This window comes from Pelobates fuscus, chromosome 10 (genome assembly GCF_036172605.1).
Source record: "Pelobates fuscus isolate aPelFus1 chromosome 10, aPelFus1.pri, whole genome shotgun sequence".
Lineage (NCBI taxonomy): Eukaryota > Metazoa > Chordata > Amphibia > Anura > Pelobatidae > Pelobates > Pelobates fuscus.
Window position 1 is genome coordinate 141,369,245 of NC_086326.1, and position 11,056 is coordinate 141,380,300.

Genomic DNA, 11,056 nt, shown 5'->3' on the forward strand with positions numbered 1-11,056 from the left:
GATTTCTACCAGATACCACTTCCTGCATTTACTAAAACCTTTTCTCTAGTCAAAAGTTCTCTGTCGAAGCAAAGTGCAGTAGTGAAGGACACTGGCTGAGCGCAATTAGGGCAGCTCAGATGCAATCTAGATAAGACGAGATGGCCAATGGTGCTAAATAAGAACTATAAAGAATACTGATTGTGTTGTATTAATTAACTGCTCTGTAATGGCTATTGTCAAAATACATATCAATGAACCTCAGGTTTCAAAAGAATAGTAGATGGTCTGTAATCATTTGATTGCCTAATTAACAGTAATTTTTAACTCAACACTACATAAATGTATTTATTTGATTTGTAGAAAAGCAAAAAGTCTTTAAGAGAGACTGTATGGTGTGTTGAGGGATCCTCAATAAGGGGGTAACCCTTACATTTCACACAATTTGTATACAAAATTAGGGACTCGAGGTCCAGCGGACACAAAAGGATCCCTGATGGATATGAACAGAAATGCTTAATTTTTGTTTTGGTAATCGGAAGTCCTCCTTTTCCTAATAAAGTTGTACGTTTATACATATATTTTTTTCTGTTCATATCCATCAGGAATCCATGTGTGTCTGCTGAACCTTGAATCCTTTGGACAATTCTGTATACAAATTATTTGATTTGTATATCAATCATGAAAAATACAGCAATTTGTTTGTCAGACATTAAAGGCTATCTATAAAAAAAATTGAGACTAATGGTCTTTATTGATTTATTTTTTTCTTCACACTTGAAATGTCCACACACATTTTATTTTTTGCTGTAGCCATAGCAACTGCTCAAGCTGCCATTCCTAGGTAGAGTCAATGCTGTGGTCTTTGGGCTGCATGGATCTCTCTCCGTGCCCTCTTCTTCTCTGTAGGAAGAAAACAATATTTTGATATTTCAACCATGTACTCTCACTCTTCAAAAGCATTTAGACACCGCATCACAAGGGAAAGGTTACAGAATTTCGCAGCCGCATTGTGGACTATCATCAATACCACCAATCATTATGGAGGTAGCCTGAAAGTTTTATAGTACAAAAAAAAAAAAACTTTTACTTTTTTGATCATATCAACACTTTTTTAATATGTTTATTTTCCTGTTTGACATGATGTAGGATGTATGACATTGCTCAGGTGAAGAGATGTGAGGTGGTGAAACGCGGTCTTAAAAATAAGGAAACCGTCAGTGAAGAGTCAAGAAAGGAAAATGGGTCCTATAAAAGAAAGCTCAAGAGGTGGACAAACCTGAAAAATCTGAGAAGTCAAAACCCAGTAACACCAGTACCTTTTCATAAAAAGCAAATTTATCTCTCCCCCAGATCAACACGAAACATCCAATGTATCCTCTCAATTGAAAAAAAATCTTTCTCTAGCAAAAGTAAAACCGTTTCTCAGGAAAGCCTGATTGCAGCTGTTGATGACCTGTGTGAGAAAATTCAAACTGATTTCAAGACACACATATCGGAGTTAAAATCTGAGGTACTTGAATTGAAGCAGAAAGTAATGGAAGGCGTGAAGAAGTAAAATTTTTGCAAACCCCAAATTCTCTTCTGAAGAATCAAGTAAAGTTATTGAAATCCAGAACCACAGACATTAGTTCCCGGCGAAACAATTTAAGATTTAAAGGAATCCCATAGGATATCAAATCAGATCAACTTTATGAAGTTTTAAAAGATTATTTGGTGCAGTTTTTAGATCAACAAGAAATAGGTCCAGTTCCTTTCAAAATATAGAAATCGGAAACCGGCTAATATAAAATCAACCAAACCAAGAGACGTGATCGTACAATTTCTAAACCGTGCCGTTAAAGACTCAGGTTAGAAAATCACATTGTAATAGACCTGAGGATGATAACTATAATGATATCTCTATTTTCCCGGTCCTGTCGCTGCCCACAAAGAAAAATCGCAAAAGGATATAGAGACCTGGCCATTACTTAAAGGAACAAGGACACCCCCTATAAATGGGATTCCCCTACCAAAATTCTGACTTCTTATGGAGGTAAAATCATCACAGTAAATCATCCTTCTGAGTTTGTTTATTTCTAAATTTGGTATCTCTCTATAAATAGGAAGAGTAAGTAAAGGGAGTTGATGTGCTGCCCTGAGACAGCACTATCCCTTTAAATGTGGGAACCCAATTTGCAAAGAATAAATGCCAAGACACAATGAATAGAGTAAATCAAGATATATATTATAAAGAGAACCAAAAGACAAAAGGATAACAAAAACTAACTATATATATATATATATATATATATAAAATGCCACAGAACAATATTTACAATAAACCAGGATTAGCACGAATAGAGTATACAAAACAGTCCTTTGGTATAAGGCATATACTTGGGCAGGATCGTGCAGCCACCACGAGCAATCGGTAGGACGCAGGTCCAGAGCCACAAGACAAATACAATGACACCAAGAAGCAAGGCCAGAAGAAGGATATACGAACAAGGCTGCAGGGTCAGGATCACTGGTAATCAGAGGACAAGAACACAGAACCGGAATGCAGGACCAGGAGGACACGGGAACACAAGACCAAGAACCGCAGGAAACAGGACCAAGGAACGTAGGATACAGGATCAAGGAGTGCAGAGTCAGAATCACAGGAAACAATGATCTGACAAGGAGGGAAGGGAGAAGCCAAACTATAAATGTGCTAAACAAGGGACAGGTGAAGTGATAAAATTAAAGAAAAATGAGGAACAGTGCCAAACAGTGATAGCGGTGAGTATGGGTACTGCACGAAGGCATATCAATTTAGGAGTGAACCGTGACAGTTGAGAGATTAGGGGAACAGTTGAGGGAGATTTCAATGAATATTAAAAAAAAAAAAAATTGTAATTCTTTTTCTTTGCTGTGCATATGTAGTACAGGCAAGAGTTGCCCCACGAGCAGTCCTCCAACATTTCCCACGTGCAACATGCGGGCACAAGATGAACAAGCACAATTTTATGTTATTGACAGGTATAAACAATCGATTGTATAGTAAGTTGCATATGTCAGGGTGGAATATTCAGAAGAGTGACAAAGGTTGAAAACTTGACACTTGCAAGCATGGTAATAATATAAAGATAGCAAGCTAGTAAACATCATTTTCCTGGTGTAACATGCTAGGCTAAATTTACGTTGAACAGACCTAGCAGCACTCAGCTGTACAAGTATATGGCTTGTGTGTAGTTCGCCACACAGACAGAGACATTACAGTGATTACATTAGCTGGTTGTCAAGCTAGAATAGGTTGCAGCGTACCGTGTGAGGCAAGCCATTCGTTTAAATGTATGCCTATATAAACACATTAACAAGCTAATGTACAATATGCTTTATCTAGGTGTGGCGAAACCAACCTCGCCACTGGACCCTGGAGAAGCCTGTTTGCCCGCCTCCTACCTGCTGACTATGGCCCCTGGATTATTTGGGGCATATTGTATTTTATTGTGCGACTGCTGGCCCTTTAAGTACAGTGAATGGTATTTTATTGTACTGCTGCTGGCCCTTTAAGAACTGTCTGGGGACATATTGAGACTTCGGGTAACAATACCCTTTAAGACTATGGCCCCTGAAAAGGAATGGACTTTTATTGGGTGTGTATGGCCCTTTAAGAACCGTCTGGGGACATCTTGTAACTTCGGGTAACAATGCCCCTTTAAGACTATGTCCCCAGACCTGTAAAATAACTTGCCCCAGGCTTTCTCCCTCTTGGTTCAGTAAATAGGGCTTACTGAACCAAGTACCACACAGGCGGACCACCCAGAAGTTAAAGTGTGCAGGCAATTTACCTCCCAGGCTGTGAGGTTACTGCAGGTTAATTGCACGTGGCGGCGGCCATCTTTGTTCAGTCGAACGCGGTCAGCGGTATATGCTAAAGATTCTGTGGAACTAAAATCGGCTACACATTTTGCCGAACACCGCTGACCCTTACCTTCTTCCATACTGAACTTGCAGCTCCAGAGACTAAGTCCCGTTCGAAATGGGACTTAGTCGTTTTTCGGCATGAAATTGACCGGCCGCACAGCCCAAATCTATGGAACTGTTTTGGGCAGGAAAATGTGCTTGCGGTCGGTCATAAAGGGACCTCCAGCTAACTTTTGATCCACTGGATGGATTTGTCTGATTTTTGGAAGGGTTTATGTTTAAAGTGTGCTGATTCCAAATATGTGGTTTTTGGGAAGATTGGATGTATGGATTTAAAGTTATAGCACATGTATAAAAACTGTAGTTTTCCTGGCTGTATAATTATGTTAACTGGTTATCTGAGGGGAGGGGATGTGTGGGTTGTACCATGTATCTGATTGGTTACTTTATGCCTCCCCCTGGGTGTGGCCTGTAAGTGTACAAGTGTAATAAAAGCCAGGCTGGATGAGCCAGTCCAGAGTTCCTGTTTTACCCTCAAAGTGAAGTGTCGTCTCATTATTGGGGGGGAAGGATTTATTGCATGCTGTTCCAGTTGACTGCTAGGAGTGTAAGCCTATTCGTATGGTTCCTATTCAACGGTCTACAGCATTCCTATGCTTGAGAAGATTCATATGCTGCATCGGTTCGGTGATTGTGGTGTCTGACAGAGTGCTTGGAGTCCTCAGGAAGCGCTAGGAGCATCCATTAACGGAGGTACCCAGTCGGGGTGCCAGGTGATCCGTTACACTAGGTGCTTAGTATATAATCTCACTGGTGTTTAGTTGTGTACTAAGAGTGTGATATCTCCCTGCCTTTTCTAGAGTCCGTGTGTTGAGCCGTCTTCTAAAGGCTGTTATTTTTGCGGGCCCAAAATGTGCGGGCGATGGCGGGCTCGTGTGTAGGCAGCGTCCAATCTGCCTTGTAGATATGACCGCTGAGGCAGAGGTTCGGGCAGCTCCTCTCCGGATGTGTCTGTGTGCTCTTTGTTGTTGTCGTTATGGCTGTTATTCCCTCCGGCCAAGCGTGCTTCATCCGGGCATCTGATCGTGTCAGGCTGGGTGTTGGGGCGCCACGTGGTGTGGCCATCTGCTGTGTGGCTGCGTCGGACCTTCTTCGGGGGTTGCCTTGCCGCAAGGTGTACCTGGGGTGAGTATGTAGCTGGTCTCATCGTGGTAGTATTTTTTTCCGCTGTGGGGGTAAGTAACCCTTTGTGAGCCTGCTGTGCCGGGTGAAGGGCGTCTGAGTGCCCCCTTGGTTGCTGTAGTCCCTGCGGGAGAGCAGTCCCCCTTGCCGATACCTGCATACATGGCATCCGCCATCTTGGGTGTCGCGCTTGGTCCCTCACGCAGGGTGACAGTAGCTTTGGGCTCACTTTGTATAGCCTCTGGGTGAGGACCATCGGGGGGGGTGGACAAGGCTGGGTCCGCCTGGTTCTCAGCCTCCGTTCGTGCACCTTCAGGCAGGATAGTGGGGCAGCGGCCGTCCGCCCCTCTCACCGCCGGCTTAGGCCCCTACATGGCTCGATGAGCAAGCCTCACCCTAGATCTGGCGCCGATAACACCCGCTGACGGTCTGCTTTTGTGTTGGTTTCCATATTTTTTTATGGTTAGTTGTGGGTGGTTTGCAGGAGCTGAGCTTGCCTGCGACCGCTCATCTCGGCGGTCCGGCCCCGTCCCAATATTAAAAATGTGAAATCTGGGAAAGCTCCAGGTCCTGATGGCTAAACAGCATTGTATTATAAAAACTTGGACCTCTGATTTCACCTTTACTTTACAGATTATTCAACAAAATTATTAAACAGATGGAATTTCCACATGAAATGCTTCAGACTCCTCTTGTGATATATGTAACAACACCCCTCATCGTTTTGTAGTAGTTATGGTTGTTTTGTTCCTTTCTACAGTGGTTATGGATCTCTGTGCTAACGTTTCATTTCAACCAAGTACACGCTCCTAGACGCTGTTTGCCCGGTGACTATGGCCTTTTAAAACCTCCATTTGTGCAGATTGGATGCTGTTTCTGGCCCTTTAAATCCTATGGGAAAGGAGCTGCACTTTTGAACTGGCACTTCGGATATAGCTGAAGTATTCGAAGTGGCCGCCATTCGACAAACTGACACATCGCGGTGGCCATTTTAATTAAGTGGAACGTGTTCAGCGGTGTTTGGTTGTCGAGCTCATGGAACTAAAATTGGATACACGACAATACGAACACCGCTGAACTTCTACCTTCACTGGAACTTCAACACTTCGTATGGAGTCGAACGGCGTTCGGCAATATGAATGCCACGTTAACATTGCTATTTGCACGAACGGCACCCATACGTGCATTTTAACCATATTTGAACTGTGAATGGACTGGCCGCACAGCCCAAATCTCTGGAACTGTTTTGGGCATGAAAATGTGCGTGCAGTCGGTCAAAATGGGACTTCCCGAACCACTGGACCAATTTGCGTGATTTTCTGATATGTTTGTCTAATCACGCAAATCACTCTAAGTATGCTGGTTCTCAAAATTTAACTTTTATTGGGATTGAATGTATAATTTTGGAGTTATAAAAATTGTGTAAAAAGGTATATTTTTCGCTTGGCAATTAACTCCATTATCTCCCAAGCTGAGGGGAGGAATCTTACAGTAATGAATGGGAGTGTTTAACTGTGTGTCTGTAAATGATTAGTTGTTAAGTTTGTGGTTTCGATGCCCAACAAGGTCCGCTGAGACCTCCACACTGCCGCCAATTCGTGTAAAAACTACAGAACGGCTCCCCGTTCGGTAGAAAGAACCCCACGAACAACCCCCACGATCCTCCCCAGCTCTCATAACCTAAGCCATTTGTGTGTTTTATTCCCTTTTCTGTGACCGACCGCAGGGCCAAAATGTATGGAACCCTTTTCGGCTGTTAACTCCAGCGCGGTCGGTCTTTTTAGTACCTCCATCTGGGTGATTTTTGGAATAACGAACAGAGGGATGCAACAGACGGAACGTAGCAAGCAGAGTTCCAAAGGCAGCTCCAATTCAGTCTTATATTAGAATACATATTTTTTTTTCAGTCTTCTATTAGAATATATATTTTTAATATATTTTTAAATATATTTTTATGTAAGAATATTTTTTTATTGTATCTCTTCTCATACTGAGATTAAGATTATTTAAGAATATATTTTAAATATTTTTTATTGTATCTCTTCTTATATTGATAAGTTTTTTCCTCCTTCTCCCCTTTTTTCCCCCTTTTTTTCGGATGTGTGAGCAATTATAATTAGAAACAAAGACAACATTAGCGCTTGTATGCGCAATATAAATAAGTGGGACTGCACACAGATTGGAACTGCTACACATGAGAAGTACAAAGTACGTCCCAACGAGAGATGAAGAAGGAATCAACGCGAGACATCGATGAGTTCCAATGGTGGAACGCACAGATATGAAACCGGAAGAGATGAGTACGTAAGTTTTTACAGGAAATAAATGTACGGCATTCATGCGTTCCAAGGGTGGAACGCATAGACCGGAAACCGGAAGTAATGGGGACCGGAAATAAAGGAAAAAAGCGGTAAGAGAACGCATTTAAAAGGACCAACAGATGTTTAGTAAGAAGATCAGCAACTGAGGAAGCCCCCTGAAGGGGCGAAACGCGTTTTGCTACAAGGACTATATTTTAAGGACTTATCAGCAGAGACTGTAAGGTCTTTTATTGTTTTATTAGTGTTACCTTCTATTGTGCACTTTAAGAATAAAGCACTTTACTATACTTCATCTGCATATCTATGATCACCCTTCATAAGGATCCTGGAATACAGAGGAGGGAGTGGGACCCTATACAAGGCATAAGATTTGAGCCCAGTATATAGTGGCTCCACTCTTGCTTTATTATAGGAATGTACCTATGTAAAGAATCATCTTAAAAGTGCATGTAAGATACTCCACCTTATTTTCTTGTTTGCGTGCTCTATTGTTGGTGAAGGTTAAGCAGACCCCACCGGGGTGTTAGAGTACCTTACTAATTTGCACTGAGCTCACAGTTTGTATCTGTAATCAATTTATCCGCATTAAAACAAATGCTCCGAACCTTTGCTGAGACCCACTGGGACTGGGAGCGATTCCTGCCCCACCTCCTCTTCGCTTACTGGGAGGTGCTGCAGGAATCAACCGGGTTTTCCCCATTCGAACTGTTATTCGGGAGGAGAGTAAGAGGGCCCCTAGACCTAATTAGGGAACATTGGGAGGGAGACCGGAGCGCGGATGGTACCCCCATTGTACCACATGTGTTGGCACTCCGAGACCGCCTAGAAGCGCTAACTAGGACGGTAAAGGAAAACCTTCAGGTGGCTCAGATGCGCCAATGCACCAGGTATGATTGAGGCGCCAGGGACGGTAGCTTCCAGGTTGGGCAGAAAGTTTTAATTTTAAAACCTGTCCGACATGATAAGCTACAGGCAGCCTGACAAGGCCCTTATAAAGTGGTGGAACAAAGATGTGACACCACTTATATAAATGGCCCCTGCGCCAGGACTGGAGGGCGACGCATGCTCCATGTGAACATGATGAAGCCCTACCAGGAATGCTCAGAAGAGGTGACCGCTATTTGTGCACCCAACTCTGACGAGTTTGACAGCCTTCCCCTCCCAGATCTACTGGGAGACGGTCAGCTGTCTGGGGATTTAGGAGAAGTTGTGCTGGGAGACCGGCTGAGCCCACAGGAACGTACCGAGGTACAACAGCTGCTAAGAGAGAAGCAGGATACCTTCTCTAATGTGCCTGGGTACACTCCTCTAGCCACTCACCAGGTAGAAACCCCAGGCCAACTGCCCATGCGCCAGACCCCGTACCGCATCCCTAAAGTGGTGCGGGAGAATATGCGCAAGGAGATCGATGAGATGCTCCAACTGGGGCTGATTGAACCCTCGGACAGCCCCTGGACTTCTCCAGTAGTCCTCGTACCAAAGCGGGACAGTACGACCCGCTTCTGCGTGGACTACCAGAGGTTGAACGAAAAGACCGTATCAGACGCTTATCCTATGCCCAGGATAGACGAACTGCTAGACCGGATGGCCAGAGGCCAATACCTCACTACTATTGATCTGTGTAAGGGGTATTGGCAGATTCCCTTGTCTCCGGACGCCATCCCCAAGTCAGTATTTGTCCCCCTATTCGGCCTGTACCACTTTAAAGTCATGCCGTTTGGGATGAAAAATGCTCCGGCTACCTTCCAGCGGACCTAGATGGGTTCCAGGACTACACCTGCGCATATCTGGACGATATTGCCATTTTTAGCAATACCTGGCAGGAGCACTTGGCCCATATAGGAGCGGTTCTAGACAGGATTAGGGAGGCCGGTTTGACATTGAAACCAGCCAAATGCAGTATAGAGATGGCCGAGGTACAACACCTGGGCCATCGAGTGGGCTGTGGGAAACAGAAACCAGAACCAGCCAAAGTAGAGGCCGTAGCCCAATGGCCCACCCCTAGGACTAGGACTCAGGTGTTGGCATTTCTCGGGACAGCAGGATACTATAGGAAGTTTGTCCCCAATTATAGCGCCCTGGCCAAACCCCTTTACTGACCTGACCCATAAGAACCTTCCCCGCCAAGTAACCTGGACCCCAGAGTGTGAGCAGGCATTCCAACATCTGAAAAATGCACTTATCAATTGTCTTGGCAGCTCCCAATGCAACTAAACGTTTTCTTGTTCACACAGACACTTCTAGGTTTGGATTGGGGGCAGTGCTGAGCCAAGTCGGGGCCGATGGCGGAGAACATCCTGTGGCTTACATCAGTCGCAAGTTGTTACCCCGAGAAGTAAGCTACGCCGCCATCGAGAAGGAATGCCTGGCTGTGGTGTGGGCCCTAAAGAAGTTGCAGACGTATTTGTATGGACAGCCCTTTTCCTTGCTCACGGATCACAACCCGTTGGTATGGCTGAACCAGGTGGCTGGGGACAATTCCAGGCTGCTGTGCTGGAGTTTGGCGCTGCAGCCCTTTGACTTTAACATTCAGTACCGCCTGGGCAAACAAAATGGAAACGCTGACGGGTTGTCTAGACAAGAAGACATGGAAAAATGATCCGTGAGCACCCCGGACATCCCCAAGCCGATCCGTGCTGGATCAGACTGTGTATGCTGGCTTGTGGGCAAGGGGGAGCAGTGTAGTGGATGGCATTGGGCTGTCCTCAGAATTATGTTTATTCGTATGTTTTCGGTTTAATTTTACCATGTGTATGTCAAGTGTATGCAGCATTCGCCTGATTGTTCGGTAAAATCACTCCAGTTATTATGCGAGTGAAACTACCGAACAATCAGACCACCCCAGACGGGTAATTGGCAATTCGTGCAGTATGTATTTTGTCCTCTGGGTGGCCGCCATTCGGGAGACGAACACGTGGCCATCTTAAACTCCCGAACAGCTGTGTTTTGCCGTCGAGTGTCTGGAACCCAAATCGGACACTCGTTTAGGCAAACACCGCTGAGACCTCCACACTGCCGCCAATTCGTGTAAAAACTACCGAACGGTTCCCCGTTCGGTAGAAAGACCCCCACGAACAAGGGGATTTACCCGAATCCTCCCATAACCCAAGCCATTGGTGTGTTTCATTCCCTTTTCTGTGACTGACCGCAGGGCCAAAATGCATGGAACCCTTTTTGGCTGTTAACTCGCGGTCGGTCTTTTTAGTACCTCCAGGAATTTCCCGAACCCCTGGTCCGATCTGGGGGATTTTTGGATATGTGTTCCACCCAGATCAGGGCTACCACGGGATGTAATATCTAAAGGGGTACTCCTAGGTTTAGGGGTACATCCAGCTTTACAAGGGGAACTGTGTCCTGTATAATGGGATTATGTGTCATACTAAGGGGAGGGGATGTGTGGGTGGCAACTCGTGTATGATTGGTGTATTGTGTAATTACTGTAAATCCTTCCCTTGCATGGGAGAAAGCTTTAAAAGAAGGTTGTGTGATTAAAAGTTCAGTTCTGCTCCTGATGCTGTGTGTCGTCCAGTCATTGGGATTGATGTTGGGATATTGTTGGATTGTCTTGCCTGCTGGAATTATTGCCTTATGGATTTTTAATACTTGTTCCTGAGCCTCACTGGGATCTTGAGTGGAGATAACCTGTGGAATATCAGCTCTCTGCTACACTTGCAATATCTTAA